The sequence below is a fragment of the Tenrec ecaudatus genome, chromosome 1, assembly GCF_050624435.1.
Source record: "Tenrec ecaudatus isolate mTenEca1 chromosome 1, mTenEca1.hap1, whole genome shotgun sequence".
Taxonomy (NCBI): Eukaryota; Metazoa; Chordata; class Mammalia; order Afrosoricida; family Tenrecidae; genus Tenrec; species Tenrec ecaudatus.
Genome location: NC_134530.1, coordinates 309,240,896 through 309,256,910, shown reverse-complemented (window position 1 = coordinate 309,256,910; position 16,015 = coordinate 309,240,896).

Genomic DNA, 16,015 nt, shown 5'->3' with positions numbered 1-16,015 from the left:
ATTGTGTTGTTGTCATCATCTTTGGATCACCCAAGCTGGTGTGCTTCTTCCATGTGGACTTAGTTGACTTCTCACTTAGACGGTTGCTTGTTTGAATACAAATCTGTAAGACCCCAGACACTATTTCAATTGATAATTGGGCACCATCTGCTTCCTTCACCACACTTTGCTGTATCGCCCTTATCTTCAGTGATCATTTCATGAAGGTGAGTATCAAGCAGAGCCATGTTATCAGAACCAACTGTTCTTGTACTGGGGCTAGAGTTAAGGGGGAGCCCAGAATCCATCTGCTTGTCCATGGGATATGCACGACTCTGGTTTACTGTGGCAGTCCTGTTATGACAAAAAAACGAAAACCCCTAAGACCAACAACAACAGCAACAAACCAACCAGCAAACAAACAAACAAAAGGAAAAACAACAACAACAAAGAAACAAAAAAGAAAAACTTTGTCAATCATCCCCCCAACGATTTTTCCAGTGACCCAGAACTCCAAGCAGGTCAGTATGAGGAGGACTCTATTCGAGGACAGTGCCACCTCCAGCCATAACCCATGAGTTGCTACTCTACACAGTTTGAGCTCCCATTCGGTGGAAGCCTGTTTACATGGAAAATGGGGGCTGGTGCCAGGAAAAAGCATTCTGGATCAATTCTTTCAAATACAGATCCCTGTTCAACAGAGCATAACCTGTCACATCAATGCAATGGGGGCATCGAGGTACTAAATTTATGGTCCCGTTCCATTGGACACCCACCAAGCCAGAGGTTCCCCTGAAGGTCTAATGAACTCCACTTCCCCAGACCTGGGGTAGCACTCTGCTTCCTCTCCCATCCAAGTACCCCAGTCCTCTAGAGCTTTTTTTCATATTCTACCTGGTAAGTTTCATTATGATGGCTTAAACAACTTTTTTAAACAATCCACAGCAAGAAATAATATTCACATCCAATCTGATGTACACACATAAGCACACTGAAATACAAGTTTCATTAAATATTTACTTATTATGTTGCTTCTTAAATTTTACATTTCAATTTTTTAAATGTTGGTATAACCTACAAAATTGAGGTCATGATACAAGGTTTCACAACCTGCACTTTGTAGAACACTAATCTTAACCACAGCTCTACAAGCTGCTCTGAGAGAGATGAGGCTGTTTACTTCCACACAGATTTTAAAGTCTCTGTGTTAGTCTGGGTAGACTAGAGATACAAATCCCTGGACACACATATGTATATAAGGGAGAGGTTTATATACAAGAGGAATTGAACACTGAGAAAACATCCCAACCCAGTCCAGTCCAAGGCCATAAATCTGATATTAGCCCATACGCCTGATACCAATCTATAAAGTCCTCTTCAGAGTCACGAGACACATGCAATGAAGCCAAATGCAGGATGATCACAAGCCAGTGGGTCGGAAGTTTTTGGGTCCAGTGGCACTACAAGCATCTCAGTGCTGGCAAGGGGTCTCTCTGTGGCTTCTCCAGCTTCTGAGGTCTGGTTGTGTCCATGTGGCTTGTCTTCTGCAGTGTCTCCCAGGGAGTGGCAGAGAGAGAGAAGTATCTTCCACCGCCAAGGAGGAAGTACCAGATTTCCCAGAATTCTCAGGGGAAAGCCATGCCCACACAGAAATCTCATTGGCTATCTCCAGATTGACAGCCTAGACTCCACCTCTATACTCTTAATACTTAAATTGGCACCAGATTAGGTGACTACCACAGACTCAGAAAGCCAAAGGGGCAGTTCTACTCTGTCCTATAGAGCTGTTATGAACTGGAATCAACTTGATGGTAGTGAGGTTTTTGTTTGTTTGTTAACTTTATCATTACTGAATATCCTTAACATCGACCCCAAGTGCAATGAAAGGCATCCTATGTTTCCCCAACTACTTTCACCTTCATGTGCCCAAATGTGGCGTCATTTCCCGAATCCTTTCCGTCCCTCAGGTATAAGTATTAACAACCACCCTAACACCCAAGTGAAATCCTAGGAGTGACTTCAGACACTTTTTTTTTTTAACTTTAAAAATTTTTTTTATTTATTTATTTTTTGGGGGCTAGGCAATCAAATCTTTTCTTTTCTTTTCTTTTTTTAAACAATTTATTAGGGGCTCATACAACTCTTATCACAGTCCATACATATACATACATCAATTGTATAAAGCACATCTGTACATTCTTTGCCCTAATCACAGACACTTTTTCACTTTCACCACTATCTCCTGCATCTGGTCACTGAATTAAATAATACAGTACTTGAAATAAGAGTTTCACTACTTGCCTAAAAGGATACGGTAATCTGTTAAAAGTGATGGAAAAATTTGGATGTAGATTAAGGATGATGGTAGAATAACACATTTGAAGTTGCAATGATTTTTTTGTGAGTTAATTATTTCCACAGTAAAGAAATCACTGCATAGCTTAAGTGGCAGAGTAGAGATGACAGAGAAGAGTCAACAAACTTGAAGAGAATCCAATCTAAATACTAGAAAGGTAAATATATCAATTAGTTTGCAATAATTAACTAAAAATAAAGTAAAACAAGAAAAGAGGAAAAAACAGAGATCTAAATAAAACAAAACCCAATTGCTGTCAAGTCAATTCCAAATCATGGTGACTGTGTGTTACAAAATAAAACGGTCCCTTAGAGCTTTCTTGGCTGTAATCTTTATGCAACCTTATCACCAGGCCTTTCTTCTGTAGGCATACTATTTAAATGAATCTAAACACCCATTAAAAAAGCAGAAAGTGACGGGGAGGAGGCCAGCCAGTCTGGGTGCAGTATAGTACTGATTGAAACAGACAACTTTCCTCTAATTCTTTAATGCTTCTTCCCCACTATCATGATCCCAATTCTACCTTACAAATCCAGCTAGACCAGAGGATGTACACCGGTAAAGATAGGAACTGGAAACACAAAGAATCCAGGAGAGGTAGCAGAACTGATCACAAGGATCTACATATAACCCCTTCCCTGGGGGATGAAGAACAGAAAAGTGGGTGAAGGGGGACATCGAACAGTCTAAGACATGACAAAATAATAATAATTTATAAATTTTCAAGAGGTCGTGAGTGGGGCAGGGAGGGAGGGGGGAAATGAGGAGCTGATACCAAGGGCTCAAATAGAAAGCAAATGTTTGAGAATGACGAGGCAAAAAAATGTATAAATGTGCTTGACACATGGATGTACGTATGGATTGTGATGAGAGTTTTATGAGCCTCCAATAAAATGATTTTTTTAAGCAGAAAGTTGTAAATTGATTTTTTAAAAGCCCAAACTATATTGTTTCAAAAATGTTCATATTAAGTATAATGACATAAATAGACTAAAGACCAAAGAAGTGGGGTGGTGGGAAGCATGTAAAACGAGCTACAACAAAAAAAGCTGGAGTAGGTAGAGCAATAACAAATTAAATAGCCTTCAGAACAAGGAATGCTATAATGAAAAATAAGTCTCTTTTCCAAGAAAACATGCTAATTCCAACTGTGAATCTACCTAACAACAGCTTCAAAACATGAGGGGGAACCTTGATAAAACTAAAACAAAAAAAATAGACAAAGCCAAAATTATGCTTACAATTTTTAATATTCCTCTCTTAAAAATGGATTGCATGAGGGAGTAATCCCCCACAAAGGGAAACAAGCTCCTATGGGTGAAACTTTCATAGTACAACTATGTATTTCTCCCACTAGGCAAGCATCAAGCAACTTTCTCTGAGTTAGTGCACCCAGTGGCTTCACCTGGGGAGATTCTCTCTGGTCACAGTGAATTTTTTCCAAAAAAAAAAAAGCAGTTTTGCTCAAACCTGGGTTTGTTTGTTTTTGCATTGGCTGATTTAAGAAAACAGTGTGTGACTCTGAAATTTTGTTTCCTGCTCAGGAAAATGCTGCAGAAACTTGTGATGTTGAACACAGCTTACAATGACAGCATTATGGGGAAAACTCAAGTGTGTGAGTGCTTTTGTTTCAAAAAAGGTGAGATGTCAATTAATAACAAACCTCTTTCTGGATGGTCATCAACTTCCCAAATGGGGAAAAATGTCGACAAAACTCATACACTTGTGCTTGAAGACTGATGAAGGACCAATGAAGAGATGAGGAAGTTATCTGGACTATGTTGGAGCTTGGTTATTAATGGAAGATTTGGGAATGAGAAGGGTCACTGTGAAATTTGTGCCTCAGGTTCTGACTGAGCAGGATAAAGAAAATCAAGTGGAAACATGCCTACTTTGAAAGAACGACCCAGACTTTTTTTTCCAAGGTCAATACTGGTGAGGATATGGTGCTATTCTAAAGACCATGAAAGCAAATATCAATCAAGCCAGTGGAAGATGCCATTGTCACCTCACCCAAAAAAAGCTCATCAAGTAAAATCAAAGATCAAAATGATGCTCATTTGTTTTGTATTTTTATGTCAGGGGGATAGTGCATTTGGAGTTCATCCCTCCAAGCCAAGCTTTCTATTTAGAGGTTGTGAAAAGGTTGCCTAACAGTGTGCGACAAAAAAGGCAGGATGTGTGCACATGGGCGACTGCTTTTGCCACTACGACAATGCACCTGCTCATGCAGTCATCTTCGTATACCAGTTTTTGACAAAAACAGCATGCCTGTCTTGCCGAATGTACCTTACTTACCTGACCACACTCCGTGTGACTTCTTTTTGTTTCAGAGAATGAAGAGGGGCATGAAAGGACAGCAATTTGACAACTTCGATGAGGTGAAGAAAAAGAACAAGGGAGATGCTGTCAGCCATCCAAACAGATGACTTTGAAAAATATTTTTAAGAATGTAATTGCAGATTTGACAAATGTATTAAGTGTAATGGAGAATATTTTGAAGGTGATAAGGTTGTTTTGGAAAATCATTTTAAATATATAGCTTTGGGAAAAAAAGAATTCTGGTTTGTTTTTTGGGGGGGGTACACCTTTCAAATCTACACAGGAAACCAGTAAGGATAAAGAAGGCCTAAACAGATAACTTGACCTAATATCATTAAAAAATTATCCTACCAGAAAAAAAGCAAAGTATACATTTTTTGAAGTGCATATATAATATTCACGCATGTTCTGAGCTATAAAACAAACTAAATCTTAATTAAAGAAAAAAAAACAGAAGTTATACAAAGTATGCTCTTGTGTCATAGCAAAATTTAATAAAAAATTAAATTTAAATATTTGGAAAATCCTCAATTCTATATAAACTGTGTATTAAAAAGGAAATTGTGAATAAAATTATAAAGTATTTGAACCATAAGAAAATAAAAACACAATCTAATTTGTGGGAAGCAACTGAATCACGCTTAGAAATTTAAAGCATTAAACACAAAGATAGGTCTCTAATCAGATAACTAAGCTTTGATATCAGGTTTCTGGAAAAATCTACTTAAATTCAAAGCAAAAAGATGAAAGAAAAACATAAACAAAATTAGTAAACTTGTAACCAATATGACTAGAAACAATAGAGAAGTCAAATTATAAATATTACAGATAAAGGACCTTATGGACATTACAAAGATAAAAAGAGACTCTATGAAAAATTCTGCTGTTTTTTTATAAAGATACAAATAACCAAAGACCACTAAAAAAAAATTAGATACCCTAAAGGAATAGCTAAAACCTTCCCACAAAAAAACCTTCAGAGTCCTCTCCCTCCAGAAGAATTTCTTTCAAAGGATGGCATTGAATCTGCAGCTCCAGAAGAGGGACATGTCTGATCAGAGCACATGGGAGCAGATGAAGGGGGAGGAGCAGAGAGTGGAGAACATCCTGGTCCACCAGGCCTTGAGGACAATGTTTCCGATTAGAGAAACCAGTCCACAGAGAGGACCACATGGCCGGCCCCACTATGAGACACAACATCCCTCACTGACCCATAGCCCTACAGGAAACAACACCGGAAACACAGTGTGGGAATTGCGCCTGATCTGATCCCGCCACACCAAGGTAAAACACTAAGGGGGTGCAACACAACAGCAAGGGAACGGAGCGGTGGGGTCCCCAGGCAAGACCAAAGGTGGACTTTGGGACCAGGACTTGGTGCTCCAACAGACTGGACTGGAAAACACCTCTTAAGGCCAACAAACAGTCCTTGAACTAACTACAAGCTTTTCTTTCTTGTTGTGCTGTTTTTTGTCATTGGTTTGTTGTCGTTTTGTTGTATATTGTTGCTTGGTTTTGCTTTGTCTTGTTTCTGTGCATGTTATTATCTCCGCAGGTCTGTCTAAATAAGAAAGGCTGGATGAACAATCTGGAGGAGAAAACAACGGGACCGACAGTTCTTGGGGGTGGGGACATGGGAGAGGGGAAGGTGGGGGGAAAGGAAATGGTGTTAACAAACCCAGGGACAAGGGAATTACAAGTGATCCAAACTGGTGGTGAGGAGGGTGTAGGAGGACTGGGTAGGGTGTAATCAAGAGGAATTACTGAAACACAAATGAAGACTCAGCATGATAGTGGGACAAGAGGAAAGTAAAAGAAAATAGAAGAGCTAGGAGGCAAAGGGCATTTACAAAGGTCTAAATAAAGGCATGTACATATGTAAACATATTTTATATGAGGATGGAGAGATAGATCTATGTGCATATATTTATAGGTTTAGTATTAAAGGTAGCAGATGGACATTGGGCCTCCACTCAATACTCCCTCAATGCAAGAATACTTTTTTCTATTAAATTGGCATTCTATGATGCTCACCTTCCTGACACAATCGCTGAAGACAAAGTGGGTGCATAAGCAAATGTGGTGAAAAAAGCTGATGGTGCCCAGCTATCAAAAGATATAGCATCTGGGGTCTTAAAGGCTTGAAGGTAAACAAGTGGCCATCTAGCTCAGAAGCAACAAAGCCCACATGGAAGAAGCACACCAGTCTGCATGATCACAAGGTGCCGATGGGATTAGTTATCAGGCATCAAAGAACAAAAAAATCTTATCATTGTGTGCTCACTTCCCGGATAAGATCAATGAAGACAAATGGGTGCTTATGCAAATGTGGCAAAGAAAGTTGATGGTGTCTGGCTATCAAAAGATATAGCATCTGGGGTCTTAAAGGCTTTGATTTAGTTTGGGTACTTTAGAGACAAACAACTCCACAGAAACTCATGTGTAAGAGAGAAAGAGTTTTATGTAAAAGTAAGTGCACATCCGGATAGGGCAAGATATGACAAAATAACGATGTATAAATTACCAAGGGCACATGAGGGAGGGGGGAAAGGGGAGGGAGAGGAAAAAAAAAAGAGGACCTGATGCGAGGGGCTTAAGTGGAGAGCAAATGCCTTGAGAATGATTGGGGCAGGGAATGTATGGATGTGCTTTATACAATTGATGTATGTATATGTATGGATGGTGATAAGAGTTGTATGAGTCCCTAATAAAATGTAAAAAAAGAAAAGAGAAAAAAATGATTAGGGCAAAGACTGTACAGAAGTGCTTTATACAATTGATGTATGTATATGTATGAACTGTGATAAGAATTGTATGAGCCCCAATAAATTGTTAAAAAAAAAAAAAGAAAATATCCCAACCCAGTGCTGCCTAAGGCCACAAGTCCAACATTAACCCATTAACCCATATGTCCAACACCAGTCCACAAAGTCCTCCTCCATCCCTCAAAACAGACATAACGAAGCCGACTGCAGGAGGAAAGCTGAGTCAGTAAATGTGTAAGCATCTCAGCACTGGCAGGGGTCTCCACACAGGTGCTCCAACACCCAGGGCTGCATCAGGGTAGTTCCATGTGGCTTTTCCTCAGGGATGTCTTGCAGGAAGTCAGCTTTGCAAGCTGAAGCAAGGAACTGCTAAGGCAGCTGCAACCTGGTGGGACCATCACAAAGCAAGTGACCCGAGGACTAGAAAGCCGAGGCTCAACGAGCCATTTATCTCTCCGCCCTTCAATTAACCCCATATGGGTTTATTGGCCAGGTTGGCACAATAAACTAGCTCAGGCTTGAAGGTAAACATGCAGCCATCTAGCTCAGAAGCAACAAAGCCCACATGGAAGAACCACACCAGCCTGCGTGATCACAAAGCGTTAAAGGGGTCAGATATCAGCCATTATCAGAAAATCATGATTGTGAATGAGGAGGGGAGTGCGGAGTGGAGACCCAAAGCCCATTCAAGGCCACTGGACATCCCCTTACAGAAAGGTCTCACGGAGGAGATGAGCCACTCAGGGTGCGATGTAGCAACGATGAAACATACAACTTTCCTCTAGTTCCTAAATGCCCACCCCCACCCCCCCCCCCCACTATCATGATCCCAATTCTACCTTACAAATCTGGCTAGACCCGAGGATGTACACTGGTACAGAAAGGAACTAGAAACACAGGGTATCCAGGGCAGATGATCCCTGCAGGACCAGTGGTGAGAGTGGTGATACTGGGAGGGTGGAGGGAGGGTAGGTTGGAGGGGGGGGGGGAATGATTACAAGGATCTACATATAACCTCCTCCCTGGGAGACGGACAACAGAAAAGTGGGTGAAAGAAGACATCAGACAGAGCAAGATATAACAAAACAATAATTTATAAATTATCAAGGGTTCATGAGGGAGGGGGCATGGATAGGGAGGGGAAAATGAGGAGTTGATGCCAGTGGCTTAGGTGGAGAGCAAATGTTTTGAGAATGATGAGGGCAATGAATGTACAAATGTGCTTTCCACAACTGATGTATGTATGGATTGTGATACGAGTTGTATGAGCCCCTAATAAAACGATTTAAAAAAAAAAAACCCTTCAGAGCCTGGTGGCTTCACTGACAGATACTACCAGGCACTTAGAGAATAAATAATCCTAATTCTATACACACACCTTCATAAAATAGAAGAGGAAGGAACCCTTCCCTAATCATTTTGAGTCCATCAACAACCTTGAGCCCAAATCAAAGTTCATCACAATAAAAAAATGTCATTCCAGAATCTAAGTCAATATCCTTCATGAACACAGGCGCAAAATTCCTCAACGAATCACTAACAGATCAAATCCCAAAATATAATTTACCATGACCTTAAAAAAAAAAAGAGACCCTCCCCCCCCTTCCCCCCCACCCCCGCCCCCAGAAGAATTTATTTCAAAGGCCAGCACTAAATCTGCAGCTCTGGGAGAGGGACATGTCTGATCAGAGCACAAGGGAGCAAATAAAGGGGGAGGAAGAGAGAGTGGAGCACATCCTGGTCCACCAGGCCTTGACGATATTCCTGGTCTGAACAGCCAATGCATAGAGAGGACCACATGGCCGGTCCCACTATGAGACAGGACAACCCTCACTGACTCGTATCCCTACAGGGGACAACACTGGAGACACAGTGTGAGAATTCCACCCAGTCTGACCCCACCACACCCAGGCAAAACACTAAGGGCGTGGAACCGTTCAATCCACAGTGCCACCAGGACTCCATTATGCCAAAACAAACAAACTCACTCCTGCGGAGACAATTTGGACTCGTGGCCACCCTGTAGGGCAGGGTAGAACTGCCCCCTGTGAGTTTCCGTCATTTTCCCACCTTTCAAGCACAATGTAATCACAACAACTTCCATTGTAATCACTGTAGTATAAGCACCAGATTCCTAACGGAAAGACTGGCTTGTTTTGTTTATTGCTTTAACTACAATTAATAAATAGACAAAACAAAGCAATGCACCACCCACCTTTGATTAACCCCAAAGGTCGAAATAAGCACCTCAAAGAAGGGGGATCTCGTGTTTCTTTTTCCTTTTGGAAAAAGTCCCTGACTCTGTCACACTGAGTTGTATTCAAATTGTTTTTTAATTATGTGCTCAATTATTTTGCAGGTGCTCAATTTTAATGCGCACTACAATATATGTACTTTCTCCCGCATGGTTGACTAAACTTTAAAATGTCTGGGTTGGAGGTTTCTGTCCTTGTGTCAACACGTCTTACTAGCATTTAACTCATCGGCGAGATTCGTTAGCTTAAATCTGGGGAAAGCCCAAGGGCCACCATTTTGTGAGGTGAAGCTCGAAGCATCAATTGGCCTTGATCTCCATCGATACTCTTAGCAGCACCCCCACATCCTGTGGGGCCACTAAGACCAGGAAAATAAATGAAAATCACGTTGCAAAGCAAAATGCCCATGGAACGTTGGCTCTGTCCCACTCTGAGGAAGCAAAGCACTTCGTTTGTCGCCATGGGCGGCGCCTCACGACCCTGACGACGCTTCATCTCCAGCTGCACGAAGGGTGCGGAGGCGGGGTGCTGGGCCCCCCACCCCTGGGTGCTGCGACTTCGGCTTCCCCTTGACCCCGAGGGCACCCGCACCGCCACGGTCCGGCCCCCTCCCCCGACCCAGCCGCCTGTACCTTCGTCCACGTGGGGGACCCTCTCGAAAGTTCCCGCCAGATGGTCCCAAGGCCAAAGCCGTTGTTGGGGGACCCACCCCACCCCTTTCCAGCCCCGCCCACCTGAAGGGACCTTTAAGGGGGTTCAAAGGAATGCCAGCGGGGTGCCTGGAGGACTCACGGCCTGCAGACGTTTTTATGATAATTTCTCTTCCTACCGTGTTGCGAGGATCAATAATCCCATGATGCACCGCACAAGCACGACATTCCCTCGTTTACGGCTGAATGGTGGACGGGGCGGACGACTCGGACGACCAATCAGCTTCCGCGGAGCCTCTGGGGGTCGTGAAAGCAACGCTAGGTTGCATGGCAACCGAGGCGCGTGCGTTTGCGGTTGGACCTCAGGTTCCTGGAACCCGGATACTCCTTGGGCGTGGGCTTTTGCTGATCTGAGCCGATTGCTCCCATTGTGGTTCAGCTGTCATCATTCTTCATTATTTCTTGCCCCTTTGAAAATCTCAAATGTCCCCTAGCCCTGTTTTGGGGAGCTCTCAGACTATTGTCCTCAGCCCCCAGATAGGTGGAAATACAAAACTCGAGCCAACATCGACGTCTTGGGGCGCTAGGCGTTAGAATTGGCTTGATGGCAGTGAACTCAATTTGAGTTCAAACCAAAGGTGCAAGGCCCCAGAGGGAACTTCAGTGTGGATGGCTGACATTTTTGTTGGCTACTGGATGACTTGCCTGCTTCCCTCTCCCATCTCGGAAAACTGCTAGTTGACCTGCCTGCTCCCGCTCCCCTTATGGGAAAGTCTCTGCTGGTGATGAACTTTGGAATGTACTCTCATGTTCCCAGGTTACAGACATTATCATTAGTTTAGACTATTTTTCAAAATATTGTTTCTCTTTATTATTTGTCAACATGGTTTCTTTGGATGCTGTCATCTGAATGGTGTGATTAATTTTGTTCTGGTAACTACGATGTTATAATCGCTGGTGGAATTGTTTCTTTTTTGATATCACATGTACCTTTCAATGCTCACTTACTCCTTTTGAAGTTACAATTAACCCATTAATTTTGCGTTCTGCTTCTCTCCATGCTTGCTTGAGTCCAAGGCAGGTGATAAATGACTTTTTGCCTTTAGAATTGGACTGAGAAGTCCACTTGGGGCTGCTATGAGGGGAAACAACTTTGGTTTCTCAGTAGCCCAGCTATACTCTTATAAATCTTTTCAGAGCCTCTAAATGGAAAGCTTGATTAATAGTCTGACCTGGTGGGATGAACTCCAAATCACTATCCCCCTAGCATAAAAAACAAACAAACACAAATGAGCATCGTTTTGAACTTTGATTTCACTTGATTGGCTGTTTTTGCTTGAGGTGATGTGATGATGGCATCTTCCATTGGTTTTGATTAATGTTTGCTTCCAGAGTCATAAAAATAGCACCATCTCCCCTCACAATAATGACCGTGGTATGTATGTATGTATGTACATATATGTGTATATGTATATATAATATCTAAGCATGTGTATATATATGATGTCTGGGTATATGTATGTGTGTGTGTGTGTGTGTGTGTGTGTGTGTGTGTGTGTGTGTGTGTAATGTCTGGGTCACTTCAGAGCTGTTCTTTCAAAGCACAGCATCTTGGTCTTTTTCCTGGTTAGTCAGAACCTGAGGCACAAGTTTCATGGCAACCCTTCTCATTCCCAAATCTTCCGTTAAAATTCACTGAACCGAGTGTCAAGATAGCCCAGCTAACTTCTCCATCTCTCCAACGGTCCATCAGTCTTTGAGCATAAGTGTATACATTTTGTTGACATTTTTGCCCATTTGGAAAAAATTACGTCTGATAGATGTCCAGAATGAGATTTGTGCTTAATAATTAATTGTAGGGGAATGGGGAGGACAAAATGAGGAACTGATGCCAAGGGCTCAAGTAGAAAGCAAATGTATTTAGAATGTTGATGGCAACAAATGTAAAAATGTGCTTGACACAATGGATGGATGTATGGATTGTGATAAGCATTGTACGAGCCCCCAATAGAATGATTTAAAATTTTTAAAAAGAGAAAAAAGGACGAGGACCCTTGCTTGTCTGAGATACTTATATGAAAAAGCAGTGGCGGCAGAGAACATGAGGAAGGTGCCATGGCAGCAATCAAGACCATGAGACTGAACCATGGACTTGCCAGCACACAGAATACATAAAACTGAATGGCTTTGGGCAGGCGGCTGGCTATCAGAGTAGAGTGCCCCTTGGGTATTTACCAGTGTTAAAAGAACTTTGCAACGTATGCCAGACAGAGAGGCCAAGGGATCACGTGGCTGAGAACCAGAGAACGATGTGCCTCTCAGCTGATGCTACAGAAAAAAAAAAGGATTGCACCCTGAAAGTTTTTGATCCTGGGTTGTAACTTGTTAACTTCCTTTATAAACTCTTTAATCTTGAGTATTTTGGGTGAGTTCTGTGTGGCCATCATAACAGATGATCAAACTAAGCAGAGAGAGTGCTGTGGTTGGGAGGGGTAGTGTCAGAATAGGGTAGAGGATGTTGATTGCGGGCAGAGGCATGTCTGATCTCTGCCGTATAGGAATAACCCTTGGGCAGTTATAGAGCTGGTTTCTCCTTTCCTCACAGTGTAGCTGGAGGAAGGCATGGCTCCACACCATTTCTTCAAGACACTATCTTGGGATATAAAGTATGCTTATACGTACATAAACATACAACTATCCTCTGCCTTACCTATATACACTGTGGGTGTAATACCATTTGCCTGACCACAGCTTTTCAGTTTGCATTTTATTAGGGGCTCATACAATTCTTATCACAATCCATACATACATCAATTGTGTTAAGCACATTTGTACATCCATTGCCCTCATCATTCTCAAAATATTTGTTATCCAGTTAAGCCCCTGGTATCAGTTCCTCATTTTTCCCCTCCCTCCATGCTCTGCTTGCCACCATGAACACTTGATAATTTATAAATCACTATTTTGTCATATCTTGCACTGTCCGATGTCTCCCTTCACCCACTGTTCTGTTGTCCGTCAGCCAGGGAGGAGGTGCACCACTGGTCCAGAAGGGATCATTTGTCCTGGATTCCTTGTGTTTCCAGTTCCTATCTGTATCAGTGTACATCCTCTGGTCCAGCCAGATTTTAAGGCAGAATTGGAACCATGATAGTGTGGTGGGAGTAAGCATTTAAGAACTAGAGGAAAGTTGTATGTTTCATTGTTGCTACATTGCAACCTGACTGGCTTGTCTCCTCCCTGCGACCCTTCTGTTAAGGGGATGTCCAATTGCCTACAAGGGGCTTTGGGTCTCCACTCTGCACTCTCCCCCTCATTCACAATGATATGACTTTTTTGTTCTGATGATACCTAATACCTGATCCCTTTGACACCTTATGATCCCACAGGCTGGTGTGCTACTTCCATGTTGGTTTTGTTGCTTCTCAGCTAGATGGCTGCTTCTTTACCTTCAAGCTGTTAAGACCCCAGATGCTATATCTTTTGATAGCTGGGCACCATCAGCTCTCTTAACCACATTTAATTATTCACCCACTTTTTCTTCCGTGATTGTGTCAGGAAGGTCAGCATTATAGAATGCCAGTTTAATAGAACAAAGTATTGCATTGAAGGAGTACTTGAGTGGAGACCCAGTGTCCATCTGCTACCTTTAATACTAAACCTATAAATATATGCACATAGATCTATTTCCCCATCCTCATACATAAATATTTTTACATATGTACATGCCTTTATTTAGACCTCTATAAATGCCCTTTGCCTCCTACCTCTTTCCTCTATTTCCTTTGACTTTGCTCTAGTCCCACTATCACACTCAGTCTTCATTTGGGATTCAGTAATCCCTCTTGATTACATTACCCTTGATCACGCCTTACCAGGCCTCCTATACCCTCCTCACCAACGATTTGGATGACTTGTTGTTTCCTTGTCCCTGGGTTTGTTAACACCACTACCTATTCCCCAACCTCCTCTTGTCCCGTGTCCCCCGGAACTGTGGATCCTGTTCTTTACTCCTTCAGATTGTTCATCCAGCCTATTTTATTTAGACAGAACTGCGGAGATATTAACATGCACAAAAACAAGACAGAGAAAACCAAGCAACAAAGTACAAGAAAACAACAACACCTACAGGCTAATGACAAAACAAAACAAGAAAGAAAAGCTGTAGTTAGATCAAGGGCTGTGTGTTGGCCTTCAGGAGTATTTTCCAGTCGAGTCTATTGGGACACCAAGCCCTGGTGCCAAAGTCTATTCATGGTACTCCCTGGGGACCTTGCTTCTCTGCTCCCACCCTCCTGCCTCTCCCCGCCCCCAGCCTGCTGCTCTGCAGAACACCCCTAGTGTCCCTCCTCGGTGTGGTGGGATCAGACTGGGCAGAATACCTCACAGTGTCTCCAGTGCTGTCTGCTGTAGGGCTATGGGTCAGTGAGGGAAGTCATGGCTCATACTGGGGCCAGCCATGTGGTCTTCTCTGTGGATTGGCTGCTCTGAGCTGGAATATCATCCTCAAGGCTTGGTGAACTATGATGTGCTCCACTCTCTCTTCTTCCCCCTTCATTTGCTCTCATTTGCTCTAATGAGACATGTCCCTCTCCCGGAGCTACAGCTTCAGTGCTGTCCTCTGAAAAAAATTCTTCTAGGGGGAGGGATAGGGGTGTCCACATAGTTCAGATTGGGGCCTACCCCTCAGACCTCTCCAATAGTTCCCTACTCCACGCTGGCATGTTGTATTCACATCTTGGAGCACTGGGTTGAAGTCTGGTCCCTCTTTCCCAGTGGAAATATAAACAATACCCTCCCTTTCGGTGGGTTATTGCCCTGTGCCCCTGCTACCCATTTTTTTCCTTTCCCCACCTCCTTTTTAGTTGGCTGCCATATGTATCCCTGGATTTGGTCTGACCCCTGTCATACCCCCTGCTCATATTGTCTTGAGGAATTTTCCCTCCATTCTTATCTTCTCAAGTATCTTAAACAGGAATGAGGGTTGGATGTTGTCAAATGCTTTTTCTGCATCTATCAATATTATCATGTGGTTCTTATAGTTTTTCATGTCAATGTGGCAAATGATACTAACAGTCCTTCGTATGTTGAACCTCACTGCATCCCTGGTAGGAATCTTACTTGGTCATGGTGAATTATTTATTTTATATATTTTGAATTCTATTGGCCAGTATTTTGTTAAGGATTTTTTTTATCGATGTTCATTAGGGATATTGTTCTGTAGTTCTCGATTCTTGTGGGATCCTTGCCTGGTTTTGGTATCAGAGTTATACTAGCTTCATAGAAGGTGTTCGGGAGTTTGCTGTCTTTTTCTATGTTCTGGAAGAGTTTGTGCAGGGTTGGTGTTAGTTCTTCCCTGAATGCTTGGTAGAATTCTCCTCTGAAGCCACCTGGTCCAAGGTTTTTGTTTGTTGTTTTTGGTAATCCTTTGATAGCCTTGTCTATTTCTTCTATTGCTATAGATCTTTTGAGATTCTTGACGTCCTTTGGGGATAGTCTAGGGATGGATTGCTTTTCCAAGAATGTGTCCATGTCTTCCAAGTTGTTGAATTCATTGGAGTACAGTTCTTCGTAGTACTGTGTAATTATCCTTTTGATTTCATTAGGGTCTGTTGTAATGTCCCCTCTTTCTTCCCACATCCTTGCTATTGAAATTGTTGCCTCCTTTCTTTGGTTAGGATTGCTAGC